Below are 15,531 nucleotides of genomic sequence, written 5' to 3'. Positions count from 1 at the left end.
TCGCTTTCTATGCTTCTGCCTTTTTTCTTCATTATTTTTCCTTTTTCTTATTAATTAGTAAATTTCTTTATTTCCTCATTTCTATTCACCTCATACGCACCCGTAATATTGTAAATTTTCCTCCTCCATTTAGGTTTCTATTCCTGTCACCTCTGAATTTGAAGAAGGAAGTGGTAAGTTGTTGTTTTTGTTGTAGGTTTTGTTGTTGTTCGAATAAATACAATTTACTGGACTAGTCATCTTGTTCTAAAATATGTTGTTCGAATAATTACAATTACTTAAGACCAGTCATCTTGTTCGAAAATATGTAAATTCAGAAATGTAGGCTCTATGGGTTTTTAAAATGTAGCTTTTAGCGACAAAGCACGTGTTCTCAACGGAAAGTCATAATAACCTGCCTTACTTCATGTGTTAATAAATCGGGCCGTGCCCTCCCTCGCGCGCAACAGTGATGGCTTATTGTCTCTGTTATGTATCAGTAAACTCAATGCAGACCACGGTGCGTGCGTCCCTCCTTGCAGGGAATTTGATGCTGAAAACGAATAAAGCACAAAACGGCTTGGGAAAGACAGAAAGAAGTGTAATTCTCTAGAAATTATTCCGTTGGCTGTATGGTTAAAATGATGGAGTAACTCTGACAGTGATGAATCGTTTGCACCCACTATTGCTTTGCAAAGAAATCTTGAATCGAATATTCTTCCATATAACGGCCCCCTTCGTCAAATTTGTCAATGCTCATTGAGAAATCGACAAAACTTGCCACTTTAATTTGTGAACGCTGGGTCATACCCGAATGATCACAGTCCAGGATCACCACATCAACGTTTCCGAACCATCAGCGCCATTAAAATTGCATTAGTTATCAAGTCAGCCATCTCATTAACCCCATTATTCTGCAGGTATTTCCTCCCAAAGTGTGAAACATTCAATTGTTAAGCGTCCAAATTCAAGATCATCATCGTGCAGCCCTGTTGCATCCCCTAGGAAGAGGACACGCCAATCTGCAGGTAGTACTGAGATTAAAAATGTCGCGATGGATTTTCCTTTTTAATTGTATTTTATTCAAGTTTGCATGTTGTTGTTACGCGTTTATCCATGGTAAAATTTGTTTATGCAGAAAGTCTGGCATTATATTTATCAGACATCCTCTTTACCGACTTATAATGTGAAGAGAATAAAATATAGTGAATTAAAAGTGGGCTCTATCATTAATCCAACACCCGTGTATCTTGAACAACCATAACCTATTACGGCTGGAGACTATAGCTAGGAGACGTTAATGACCTCCATTTTCAAGATGCTTGTCGGGCCATACGCATAATAAGAGGTCAGAAATAGATAATGAGTGTGGAAAACTTTCTAAGCGGTTTTTTTTTATGTATGGGTTGGGAAAATGGTTCCCCTGCCGCTGCAAATGTCTTCTCGCTCAGGCTTGACAATCTTTAGGGCAGACGACTCGGTATTGAATGATACCAAAAAAAGAGAAGTCGCCTTTCGCCACAACTGTTCGCTATTCGCCAAAGCCTTGAAGCACCCCTTGTCTAATTTTTATTCTCCCTCCGTTGTTATCCTCAGGTATCTATGTGGTTAAAGATGGTGAACCATCAGATGAGGAGTTGGAATATCTGTCCAGGGAACTTGCAGGAAAATGGAAGACATTAGGAAGACGTCTGGGATTCAACGAAGCTGCAATAGATGACTTTGATCAAGCCAATAAGAAGCTGAAAGAGAAGGCTTATAAAATGTTAATGGCTTGGAAACAAAAAGCAGGCTCCGAAGCCACTTACAAAGTTTTGTACGATACCTTGTGTCACGAATTGGTGGAATGTAGACATCTAGCAGAGCAGTATTGTTGCGATAAGACTGAAATGCCTCTCCTTAGTCATATACTATAGAGACTGAGTCGCTTCTTTATTACGTCAAATATCTTTGTGAGTACTCTAAAGAGCGTCTGTGTCGAGCATTCGCACTTAGTAAGTCGCTCGTTTTCCTTGCGATTCTAGATAGGGGAAAGATTATTTCTAAAAAGAACATATTTACTCGTATTTCTGCACTCAAGGGCCGCTGGCTAAAGAATACTAAGGTCGGAATTCACTCAGACGTCCAGAACAACAGAGCTAAATAACGTATGCGCATGCGCTACGCTTTGGCGCAGAAAACGAGTTTTGAGTCGTTTGCACGTTCGATGTGCTATGCTATAGATTCTAGCCGTTTTTTCTTGCTGCTTTTTTTTACAGAATAACTTCCAGAATAACTTCCAAAAACTTTGTACACCCCCTAGATATTTTCAAAATTTAATTTTCTTCTTAAAAACACTGGAAATAGGAAAATGCCTTCAACGACAACAAAATGCCTTGGTTTTAAATGCCAGCCCGATTTTCCGCCGCAAAATTCGAGCGCTTGAGCCCGTGTTATTGACCTTATGACTGATGTAGCATTTCGTTATTTAGCTCAGTCGTCCATATAACTGTGACGTAGTATTTTTTGTTAAGCTGTATCGTCCAGAGCAAGTGAAGTACATTACTACCCTCAAGCATCTCATCTCATACTTCACAGCTTGACATTAGAATGCATTTTCTCCTCACTGTTCTCTGTACATTTCCTAAGGAACAGACAAAGAGAATTGGTTTAACAGTTAAGAGCTTCTTAAGTTAGTGATCAGTTACTATATTTTCGTGTTCTTAATTTTTGATTTAGGTTGACACTGTGAGGAAAATTAGATGCTAGACACTATTTGAGTTGAATTAATCGTTTGTAGTTAGCTTGAATTAACAGCATAATTTTGTAAACAGTGAGATTCCCCTTGTCTCAGTGTGGTGGATAAGCATAAAACGTGTAACGGCCTTAGAATAAAATTTGTAGATGCTGAGCTACCTTTTTGTTCTTAAAAAGTGTGAAAGTTCAGCAAAAATCAAATACAAAATGTCTCTTTCTCAGGCTTAACTCCCATGATTCTTTGTGGTTTGTTGTGGTTTCGCCCCATTGAAAGTTCAACAACAAGTTCACCCCTGCAACAACGAGTGGTCCCCATCAAATATAATATAGATTTATATAGCCAACCCGAAAAGCGGAGTTCCAGTCAGTTTTTTTTCCAGTCCTTCAACTTCTAAAAATTCCTATGCACTGGCTCTCGAAGAGTTAACGAGATGTGGAACGGAAGGACGATATTCTCACAACTTGCAAAGTGATCAACGTATCAACATGCGTGCTAGTCAGCGGTATTTTCAAGCAGCTGAAGACTTTTGTTGACATTCCTTATGGTTTGAACGGATTGTCCAGAATATAGAATGTTTTCTTCCTTAGGTGTCTGTATCGGTTGAAATGATATTCTATTGCCCGTGTTTGTTAATTTTGGTTTAGACAGAATGAAACGACGTTAAACGACTTCGAGTTAAGATCTAGATATCACCAGTCCATTGAAGGGTTTTCAAGCGGGATCAGTAGTCAGTGAAACAATGTGCCAGAATCGTACTTAGCATCTCATACCTTCTCCTGATGTGGCCATTTATGACTGTTTACTTCAACGATTTTTCTCCAACCTGTCCAACTCCTCTGATAAGCGTGGAAAAAAGTCACATTTCAACTCGTGTCGATGTTTAAATTCTCCTCTTTCAACTGCTCTGGCTGCAAAGACCTATGCTGTAATTACATATCACTGTACATGTCTTTAAACCAACTGTGCTCTATCCTGACAACTCTAGCTGCTGAAATTCTAAATTTGTCTACCGTCTGGTTCTTACGCCGCGAAAATTTCAACGCAGACAGGCTAGAACTAGAATATCTTTGTGCATTACAGAAACTGATCCAAACATCAATCAAGTTTTACATTTAGTTTTAAAGTTGAGTTGATTTTGTTATTGACTCATGAAAGAGATTCAAAAGTCTTGTATGGTAGCCTATATGAATTTCAGTCCTGGAAACTGGAGTCGTGGCAACATCACGGTTACCATGAAACACGACAATACATTTTATTAATCTGAAAAAGTATTCATTTGACCATCTACTAACACTTTCACTGGTTCATTCTGATAAAATTTTAACATAAGAGGTTTTAAAAGGCTTGGGTATTTGTTAAAATTGGCCAACTTAATGCAAAAACTCAGCATAAACATTGAATGCACACTTTTTTAAACATTTTTTCATTAATGCAGTTACCTGCTGCCAAAACATTATAATATATTTCAACCCAACCATTTTCTCATAAACATCATTATAAAATAATTATGCAGGTACCCTGGCTAAATAAAAAATGGCTAGTATATACGACATGTCTTAAATGCCACCTTCAGACTAAGCGAACAGTATCAAGAAAGGTGTAGAAAGGAACAGGGTCGCTTATTTCTGTCATTCATTTGCTTGTCACACCTGTTGCGGAGTAGTTCATGAGGCTGGGCTATCAGGTTGAGGGACTGAGGATTTTAGCAAGCCATTAGATTTAAGGGAAATGTTAATGAGGAAAGTGACTTTTTTGAAGCCTGGAAAATATCATTGTGTAAAGCCATACAGGTACTAGCAAACTCATTCTTATAAACTAGTACGAGGAAGGATACAATATTTTACTTCATAGATTTGATGCATGGGCTGTGCACAAAATTTAATTGGGCTACTAGAACTAAAATCCTCAAGGAATGATAAAACGTAGCCGGGCTAACACTGAAGTCGCCTCAAGCGCCAAAGTCGTTGTTTTCAAATGTCGGTTTTTTTTTTGCGAATACAAGAACGTGTATAGTATAAAGACCAATATCTTAGACAATGGCTCTGAGAAGCCGAATTAAACACAAAGATAATAGGGTTAGCTGCAAAAATGATTGAGATCGTTGGAAAATGGTTGCAGCAAGGATGCGTTTTTTCCAGAAATAGAAGGAAAGGGCGGAGTTTGCCTTAGATGGCCGATACTGAGACGGGCTTAGTAACAACAGATATCAATGCTGCGATTTTGTGACGGGTCGTTTATAAATTCAACAACAGGGCATGGCAGGCAAACGGCAGGATGAAAAGTTTTTTGCCACAGAAGCATTTCACACAAAGTTTAATGCAATTGTGGCAATCATTCGATGGACCATGCCTTTAGAAAAAGTTTTCCATCTGCCACAACCTTGTTTCAGTTTTGTTTCGGTTTTGCCTCAGGACACGGACAGGCGAAATCCTGTTCTGAGAAGAATAAATTTCGCAACTAATTGACAACTGACAAAACTTAAAAAGAATCAACCGTTCATAATATTTTTCGTCATTAAGTTTCCTATGTTTTGGTTTTTGCAGAATTTTGTAAGCGCGTTTAAGAAAGCTAAAAGGTCTGTTTGTTTGATTGTCTGCTAGTACGTAAGTATCACAAAGACAAGTGATTCCCAACTTCCGGTTGTAGCCCAATTCATTTCCGCCTCGTTCCATGATACATTGCGCGTTTTTAAAGATGGCGGACGAAGGAAAATGAAATAATTAGCTTATAGGGAAAAGATTACAGAAGAATCTCAGGCTTGACGAACCCTCTTGCTGATTGTAAAATAAAGGTAAGATTTTAGTCGACTCATCGTGTTCACTACGCACAAGTATATGTACGTTTAGACTAAGTCAGCTTCAAGATTGTCCAAGACTTAGTGGTTGTAGCAAGGGATTGTTCCAGTTTATGCTTACATTTCTTTTTCTGAGCATTGCTCGTATTAATCTTAATCGTGACAAATTACTCAAAAGGAAAGTTATTTTAAACCTAGAATAAAAAAAGACATCGAAGGCACGTGAGGTTTGGTTTGTTTCTTTTTAATTAGGCTTACATAGTGCTAAGGATTTACATGTTTTTCTCCACGGAAAAATAGCTGTTACATGTTGTTGCTGCTTAAAGTGAATTCTTCAGGAAAAATTTATCTTTAGTTTTTTTTTATTTATTGTACTTTGTTTTGCTTTATTTTGTTTCGATTTACCCTTCAGCATGATGCAACTTGTGGTTAAATTAATTAAGAGCAGAATGACAAAAAAAAATGGAGTGAAAGTCATATTTTATTTTTGATGACGACTTATTAAATGGTCGCCGTGTGATAAAGGAATGAAAAGAGTAACACTAAAGAGTAGTCACATGTCAGCTGTTAAAGCACTATGGTGGTGTGATCTCTGAGATTTGTTTGCCACTGCACTTTGGGATTACAGAGAGTAACTTAACTGTTCAATGGGTGTCTTCTTCTAAAATTTTGCCCCCTTATGTGACTTAATTATAAGAAAGAAGGAAACTTTTAAGAAATGAATGAAATGCTTTCTTGCTGCCAAAAATCACATTGACATAATTTATTTTAAATTCATATAGTTTTTTCTTTCCATTGCATTTTTATTAAGCTATTTTGTTTTCAAGTCTGTTACTTTCATCTATTTTTTTTTAATTAAAAAAATTTAGCCATTCATAAGATTAATTTTTTCTTTCCTAAGTTTCCTATATTTGAGGCTTTGCAGAATTTCGTAAGAGTTTTTTTAACCCTTAAACTCCCAGAGGTGATAAATATGCAACTTCTCCATATAATAAATATACATTTTCCAGCAAACAGGTAATGAGAATACTCAGACTTATCATGTCAAAGTTGTCATCTTGATCCAACACCCAATTCTTGTCTCTCATTTACCAGGAAAAGTGTAACAGCAAGAGAGGAGAACTTACAATCAGATCTTGGAAGTCAAAGGGTTAAGAAAGCGATATGGTCAGTTTGTTTGTTTATCTGTTACTTTTTTTTGCTTAATTTACTTATTTTGTACCATTCATATAAGTTCTTTCCTATAAATTTTATTCATTCTGATTTATTTATCATTTTTCTCCGTCGCTTTAAATCGTTCTCTATTGTCTTTAACCAGCTGTTTCTCCCTGGATCTGGTACAACATTTGTTAGTGTCTTTTGTTCTCCTTTATTTTGTTTTTTATATCTAAAGTAAGTTATTATTTGTAATTTATTTTAGCAACTGCTTAAATTGTTTACCTTGCTTCAATTCTTCAGTTTTTTTATTTTATTTTGTGTGGAAGTATATTAAAGAGCATGTTTTTGTTTGGACTGTTAAAAGTATTTTTGGCCTTAAATAAGAGCAGTCCTTTGGGACTGTGATCCCCACAAACCACCAGATTTGCATCTTTTTTTCTCTTTCATTTATCTTTTTTGAACCAATGATGCTGTTGTTTTGTTCAGCTTATCAACATTTGCTGAGCAAGTCTCCAACATCTTGCAGTTCCCTTCAGTCTATAATTTTCCCCTTCACCTACATACCTACTTCTTGATATATACTGATGATAAGATACTACCCAATAAATCTGTCCTGAAGAGCTGTCTAATTTTGGTTGCCTGCAATTCTGATTTTTTTTGGCTCAGTATATAATGGATGACAACCCAATTGGTAGCCTTTGACAACCCATGCCTTTGTTGTAGAAAAGAATGTTTATGAACAGACTACTGTTTATGGTGTGTCAGTGTTCTCTGAAATTATTTTGTGAACGAAAGAAACATTTTCCTTCTATAGCAATGCTCTTCATCTTGAATCAAATCTCAAACACAGAGTTTTCCATCTTAGATGTAAGGTTTGAAAATTAGGGAATATCACTTGAGGTATATTCTTACATATCCCCCAGTTTTAGCAAGGGGATATTCTGTCATATGATGGGTTTAGACCAATGGCCCACAAGCAAATTATTGTATTTGTCGGATTATAATGGAATTTATTGATCATCAATAATTTTTTGTAAAAGTAAGGTAGCTGATGTATTGTAAGTGTAATGTGTGGTTTTAAAACATGAAAAAAGAAGGAAAAAAAAAACAGAGAGAAAGAGAGAAACTAACTTTGGCCACTGTTATATACAAGAAACTAAATTGATGTTTTTGTCTCTGATTGGTTGAATATAGTGCTAGTATTTTAGCCAATCACAGACCAAGGTCATGGAAAAGCTTAGAAATATTAGATTGTTTTTAGGCTCAATCAATGTTATAAATAGCACTGTGTAAGACAAGTAAAAAGATTATTATCGTGTTCAAATCTGTCCCAAATTGTCTTCTCTTAGCCAACTACCTGAAACCTTGATCCTTTTACTTCTGAGATTTGAGAGTTGACTTACTCAACTGAAAACCTGATCTGACACAGTTTGTTTATAATATTTCTGAGAATATGCTTGAGATTGTTTTAATGCTCAACCAAAAATTTGTCAAGTTGTTTTAGATATTTTATTTCCTCAATGGTTTTTATTTAGATTTTTTCAGGCCCTTCTTTATGGATGCTGTCAATGTTCCAAAAGGACAACATGAAACATGCCTGTGATAAGGAGTTTCAAGCTCTTAAAGCCTGTATAAGACAAGCAGTAAGTTTTCTGGTAGACTGACCAGGCTCTCTTTTCTTTCTATGTTTAATTAGCTTTGATACCATGGTAGATTTCAAACCACAAACTCAAGTGTTATCATGACAAGATAGTCAAAGGGGGCCACAAAAGTGTCCTGTCAGGGATGGCAGAGACTTCATGTTGCTTGACAGTAGTATATCTTCAACTCGGTGACAGATGTTTAGAATAATTCTTGTTATCAAAAGACAAAGCACAATTTAATTACAGGAATTGATTGACTTCTGTTCTGATAATCACCTAGCAACAACCAATTATATCTAATTTACTAGCATAAAACCCATAATAAATCAAGCTTTCTTTTCCATGTGATAAAAGTAGCTCTTGCACATCTGTTGTATTGAGTGAATACTACAGCAAAAGTGAGCCAAGTGATTAAATACTTAGACAAACAAGTGTGGTTCAGTAAAGCCAAGTGAACAGGGTTAAGTTCTCAGCAGAGAGAAGGGTTATAGAAAAAGGAAGCCTTAGTTTTTCAATACAATACATTCTTTGCCATATACCTGTCCCGAGTTTGTTTCAGTTCAAACTTTGTTAATGAACTTGAACATATTAGGTACATAAGGACTAGCTTCAAGGGAAACAGTGACTTTTCTTTTTTCCAAGACTCTCAAATGTTCCTTGAGTAGAAGGCAAAGGGGAAAATCAGGGTCAAATAAAAAACAAGTTTGATTTGAGAGGTATAACATCATGATATTAAAAAATTTAAAAGTAATTTTGAGTACTTACATACTTAAACATGTTCTCTCAAACTCTAATATATACTCTCAAATTAGTCAGCTTTAATCAGAATTAATCAGGTTCATACTTTTATCATGTGGTGGGTACTGTCTTACAGCGAGAGAGGAATGGGGTTTAACTTTTCATTGTCAAATTGTTGGTGTCCTTTTTTGTTATTTTCTCCCCAACAGTCAACAGTCATTTGCAAAAATTAGGGACTTGAGATAAGAGAATACAGCAAGTCACTTAGTCATAGGACTGTAATATACTTTGTTTACTTCAATTCAAATACTACCTTCAAAATAATCTAATGATAACCATTACATATATATATATATATATACTGAAACAAAATGTTTCATTCTTGATTGGTCCATTGTGAATGAATTTGAAAATAACTTAATAAGTTTCTTATTAAGTTACAGGTTTTCCATACCACACACTGGCTTGAAATGAAAGCTTTTGAATATAACTAAACAGCACTAAACTTTTCCATTGTTAAAGAAAAAAAATTAAAATTTGATGTGTCCATCACCCTCTTCATTCTAATGAATGATCAAATCATACAATATAATTATCTATATCTCTAATTACAAAGAGCAGTATTTGAATGAGGTTTTGTTCAGAACATATCTGCATACATAAAAAAGCACAAAAAGGTCTTGCATTTCATAATTTATGGTTACTCATAATTTGTTGTGAAAGGTTTCCAAAAAGCACTCCCATAGCTTGTGCAATTACCAAAGCTTTCTAAACATCACTCATGCCTTTTAATTAAGAAATGTACTTGAGCTCATGGGATTTCCCTTACAAATACATGTGAGATTAAATTGGATTCATAGAATTGAGCAATAGAAAAAAAGAAATGAAATTCATCATATTTGGAAGATGATGTTCATGTTACTGTTAATTATGCTGTTATACACATTTCCCATCTGCTAGCTGTGCTTACATGTGCCAATTCCTGCAACACACTGTCAGCCAAGGAAATTGTAGAAGCACAATGATATTAAAGAATCCTTAATTTATACACATGCATTTGGTATTGTCTGTTTTAACCCAAAAAAAGCAAAGAGAAATTAGTTGCTTGTTACTATTTGGGGTTAAAGGTTCTGAGAAAGGTAATGTTTAAACAGTAGAAAATTTGGTGTGCCTGGCCTTTTTTTTCTCCTATGGGACAAGATGTTAATAAAATAGGGATTCTTATCAATGAATTTTTTATCATGTATTTAATTTTTTTTACCTCTCTGAAGTTTCCCTCTTGTTTGATGATGTATTTTTGTTGCAGGCAAAGAAAATTTAATTGTGGAAAATTGAAGAGAGAGAACAACCACACCTGTTGCAGCAAAGTTCAGAGACAAAAGACGCCAACCCCCATTTATAAGCCCTCTCTCCCCCCCCCCCTCCCTTTCAGGTTAAATGCCCATCTACCATTGAACAAAAATAAATTACAAAATACAAAAGAAAAATATTAAATACTAGGAGAGCAAAGATGAACTTCGAGTGGGAAGTCTGAACTTCCGCGTTTTTTATCTTACAGTTTTGTTCGTGTTGTTAGTTTTTTGAAAAAAACCTGTTTCAAATGTAATGAAACGAGTTTGAGTTATTTTGACGTTTTGAAGCTTAATTAAAAACCAATAAATGCAAAACGTATTTTGATCAGCGTTCAGCTTCTTTCACTCTTTCTAGTACTTTCACAAGCCCCCTCGGACGTAGGCCCCTCCGTTTATAAGCCCCCTCGGATATAGGCCCCTCCGTTTAAAAGCTCTTCCTAAAACTCTTACGAAGTTGTGTAATCACTGAGCTCATAATCGCTAGGTTTCGGTATATTTGTGTTGTGGAACTTAAAGGATTGGAATAGTTACATTCTCAACTTGAAAGTTTGATTCCGTTTTGATCAAAAACAAAGACAACAACTTTTTTCGAATTTTCAAGGCTGTTTTGCGGCTGATTAGCTCGCAGTTGAGAGAGACAAGAGAGGGGACTTAAAATTACCTATGCGGCCGTAAATCAGCTTTAAGAAACTTACAAAATTCAAACGAACAAACAATATAGAGGCAACTGAAAGTTCTTTGTTCAAAAGTATTTAAAATTTCTGGGTTAAGTATGCAACAGTTTATTCTCAGACATCCTCATATTTCGCTCGTCGGCCAAAATAGTTATCATATTTGTACAGTTATGAAGGCTAACTGTGCGAGCGTGGGCTACCTGTGAGCTCAGTCACGCATTTAGTGAAGAACTTAAAAACAAGAATAGGGTGGAATTACCCAAAATGCGCCATTTATTCTTAATGGGTGGGAAGGGGGGCAGGGCTGATGTTAGCCTTAATTTTCTTCATGCTCTTGGTTGATGGAAATGAGCAAAAAAGCTGCCGTGAGATCAGGAACTTTAACTCGCCCGGTTCTTCGCTTGTCTCTTATCCACTGACTCAGAGTCGCAAACAGGTTTCTTATTTTGTGAAAATTTGTCGGTTTAACTTATCTTGGGACAATCATGAAAATTACAACGATCTAACCAAGATAAACACAAGGAATCAAATTTACCCACTGAATAAATATAGGGGTCGGAATGTAACGGGCAAAGACCTCGACAAGTGGTCGCGTGACAGTTATGAAATTTGATTTCTGTTGTCAAGGTCATGTGATCTTTTTAATTGTGCGAATGTCACGATTACATACTCAAATTCTAGGAGCCAGACGAGGCGATGAATCGAACGTCATTCGTCTCTCGCCTCTCGTCTCATCGAATTTCTCGTTTGTAAAAGTGCTCTACAGTCATCTACAAATCAGTTAGTTTTACACCTCTGTCGAAGGAAAGGAACTCTAGCTGTGGATTAATTTTCCCAAAAGATTTGAGAAACAGATTGGTTGAATCCTTACCTCTGCGTTCCAGGTAAGACCAGGTGCAGCAATTTAGAAGATACTTTGATGACAGTCGTTGTTTGTAGTACCCTCGATGGCAGATATGCCCCGAACAACCTGCTTCAGTGTAACTATCATCGTGTATTAAGTCCTACGTGATTCTGATAAATAGCAAAACGAAGATCGAGGTTAATAGAGTCAGAAGATAACGTAAGGGTTCAAGATGTTGAATAAACATTCGAGCGCGCGGTCGTTAGCTTTCGTTTACTCGGAAATGTTGATGAGAAACTTCAGAGCGCTTATACTATTGTTAGAACATTTGGAAAGAGACGCACTCGGGAAAAATTCGGCTCGGGGGCTCGGGAGCTCGGTATGCTTGCATGTGAACCATTTTCAGAGCAAACTGAGAGTATCGTGAACTGAAGGAAGCAAGCTCTCCGTTGAGCTCACTGCTGCCTTCATCAGATATTAAGTTTGGCAGTTCTAGTTACCACTGCCCATCTGTTACTATAGCAAAGCTCTCGCACTTGCCCGTGGACGATTTTGTCAGGCGAAAGAGCTTCAGCGAGAAACCACCAATTTCAAACTGAAGAGCTTGCTCCTTCAATCCCCAAAATTCTGTTAGATGTTTTTTTAAATTCGAATACCTTTGTCTGTTTATCTTTGTCGACCGGAACCCGGCTACGGTGGAGTTCGATTGCGACTTCTTCGCTTTTTCGCAAAAAAAAACTCGCTATCACTTTTATGATTCCACCCATGGCTAACACGGCTGGACCGTATGAACAAACAACGTGGTTGAAATAATGCATAGATTTAGCCAAGCTTAAAAGCGGACCTCGCATTTCTTTTTTCCCGCATGTCTCAAGGGTAGAACGCCTTGCCACGGCTATGACTAGACCCAGGGTTGACCACGCATGTTAAAAGTAGCGCCTTGTACGGGTACCCGTACAGTCATAAGTCCAAATTTTTTCGGCTTGATGGGTAACTACTACTACTTTGTATAATTATGGGGCTACGCTCTGCGAATTCCGCTATTACAGTGGGAGGTTTCGTGGGCTTGAGTACCGGAAATTGTTCTGTAAAATGATCCCGCGCTCTTCCGGCCAAAGAGTAAGAAGATGACAGGAAATTCTATAGCTAACTTTAATGTGGTTACTTCGTAAACTAGAAAAAATACAAAATTCTCTGCTGATCTTAACTTTCTGAAAACAAATGTCAATAATGTCGGCCCATGTCGGTAGTCGGTTAATTTTTTTTCTGTCGGTAGTCGGTAATTTTTTTCTCGTTTTGTTGGTAGTCGGCAGTATTTTTCGCCCTTTTTCGCTAGTCGGTTAACCCCATTCACACCCTCTTTAGACAGTCACATTGACTGGTAATAAAGAGTTTACACATTTACTCGGTTTTAAAAAGGCTTATACTATTTTGCGAAACGAAACGAAACGAAACGAAACGAAATCGGGTCAGATGAAATAAAACAAAAGAAATAATGCAGATATATTTTCTAATAAGGTAAAGATAACTTTCACAAGGATTTTGGAGTAATCGTTCATTAACAAGAAGGATTTTTATTCATTTCGCAAAATAGTAATTTTAGGAGAGTTACTATTTTGCGAAATGGACCATTTCCACCCCTGCGGTGACAACGTGACCTCTTTCATGTCACGAGAATACATCTAAACATTACAAATTAGTATATCAACGAACATTTTGGCCTCCTCTTATTTCTTAAACCGTATTAAAATATATTTCGCAAAATAGTAATTTTAGGAGAGTTACTATTTTGCGAAATGGACTATTTTCACCCTGAGGTGACAACGTGACCTTTTTCATGTCACAAAAATACATTTAAACATTACAAATTAGTATATCACCGAACATTTTGGCCTCCTCTTATTTCTTTAACCGTATTAAATTGTATTTCGCAAAATAGTAATTTTAGGAGAGTTACTTTTTTGCGAAATGGACTATTTTCACCCCTGCGGTGACAACGTGACCTCTTTCACGTCACGAAAATACATTTAAACATAACAAATTAGTATATCACCGAACATTTTGGCCTCCTTTTATTTCTTAAACCGTATTAAAATATATTTCGCAAAATAGTAATTTTAGGAGAGTTACTATTTTGCGAAATGGACTATTTTCACCCCTGCGGTGACAACGTGACCTCTTTCATGTCACAAAAATACATTTAAACATTACAAATTAGTATATCACCGAACATCTTGGCCTCCTCTTATTTCTTAAACCGTTTCAAAATTTATTTCGCAAAATAGTAATTTTAGGAGAGTTACTATTTTGCGAAATGGACTATTTTTACCCCTCAATAACTTTCTTTTCGGGTCACAAAAATACGCTTAAACATTTCATTATAGTATATTCTCAAAGGGTTCGGTCACCTCCTCTTTCTCTATCCAGATATAATTAATTTCTCAAAGTAGTAATGTCAGAAAAATTACTGTTTTGCGTAATAGCTAGGCTATTTTCACTCAGCGGTAACGATGTCGTTATTCTCGTGTCATACAATAGGTTTTCGGTAAGTTTCGATTTAAAGCACTATCAAATCTCAAAAGGTCTAAGCTATCTTCACCTATATAAACGTCTTCTAAGTTTATTTCGCGAGGCAGTAATTTTGGAAGAATTACTGTTTTGCAAAATGGACCATAAATGATTTAAATGCCGCCTGAGAAAACTGACTCGTGACAGATTGGGTTTACAGGTCTCACCTTCCCTTGTACGTAAGTGTTTTAATTAGCTGTGGTCTGTACTTCTTCGCTGCCAAGCAACAAGGCGGTGTTTTCCTTTCCTCAGCTTCAAATGATTAAGTAAGAGCCAATTAATAACTCCATCTCAATAAACATGCAACAAGAGGTTTGGGCTAACAGGTTCATTTAATCAAAATCGACAACTGTGTAGTACCGTATTGCGTGACGCCGAAACCAAGTCAAGAGAACCCTGCTGAAGGCCCAAACCGAGGTTGTGTCCAATTAATGACATGGGAGGGAGCGGAAAGTAAGAGGTAAAAGCTGTTTTTACTAGCGACGGAGCTATTCTAGGGGGAAGTTGGCATGTTCTCCTGAGAGATTTGAAAGACTCGTTTCGTGCGTTTTGAGGGGTGTGCACTGTTTCGGTGCAAAACCAACATGACAGTTTTCCAGTGGCGGCTAAACATGTTTAGACTCTCCGTCTCGTATAGAGAACAGAAGCATACCCATGCCTAAATAGTCGTCCAGCAGTTTTGTAATCGCAAGTAATACAGTTACTTTGCTTCAAAATTTTTAATAAAAATAATATACATGGAAAAGTTACGCGCTTCTGATTACACCCCCGTCGCACACCTCTTCCTTACGAGCAAGAGATCGTGTTTCGCATTTGCGCAAGTTCCACGTGCTGCAAGAAGTTCGCTTTGTGCTAGCTTTGTGTGCTGCTAAATCAGGCAAGATTATGGCTTTTAAATTTCCTGTTCTTAAGCCCAAGACCATCGACTGTTCAGGTCTTCCAGTTCATGATTTCAAGTGTTTGACAAACAAGGAAATCATTGGTAAGGGCGCTTATGGTGCTGTGTTCACTGCTAACTGGCAGACTGTTCCTGATGCGGGTGGG

General features: G+C 36.8%; 1 protein-coding gene across 3 annotated transcripts in view; it reads left to right on the top strand.

The window, feature by feature from the left end:
* Window positions 1-5,388: 5,388 nt before the first annotated feature.
* Window positions 5,389-15,531, top strand: part of LOC149053037 (nuclear protein localization protein 4 homolog) — a 281,781-nt gene continuing 271,638 nt past the window's right edge. Inside the window, exons 1-4 of one of the 3 annotated variants that reach the window (XR_016188847.1) lie at window positions 5,389-5,507; window positions 6,606-6,677; window positions 8,204-8,311; window positions 10,356-11,959. The gene's annotated coding sequence lies outside the window, so the exon portion shown is untranslated. The remainder of the gene's footprint in view (window positions 5,508-6,605; window positions 6,678-8,203; window positions 8,312-10,355; window positions 11,960-15,531) is intronic. The other 2 variants (XR_016188848.1, XM_089213658.1) reach the window with 2 other exon arrangements.

The sequence above is a fragment of the Pocillopora damicornis genome, chromosome 1 (genome assembly GCF_964200805.1).
Source record: "Pocillopora damicornis chromosome 1, jaPocDami1.2, whole genome shotgun sequence".
Classification (NCBI taxonomy): domain Eukaryota; kingdom Metazoa; phylum Cnidaria; class Anthozoa; order Scleractinia; family Pocilloporidae; genus Pocillopora; species Pocillopora damicornis.
This window is presented reverse-complemented; position numbering and strand designations above follow the sequence as displayed.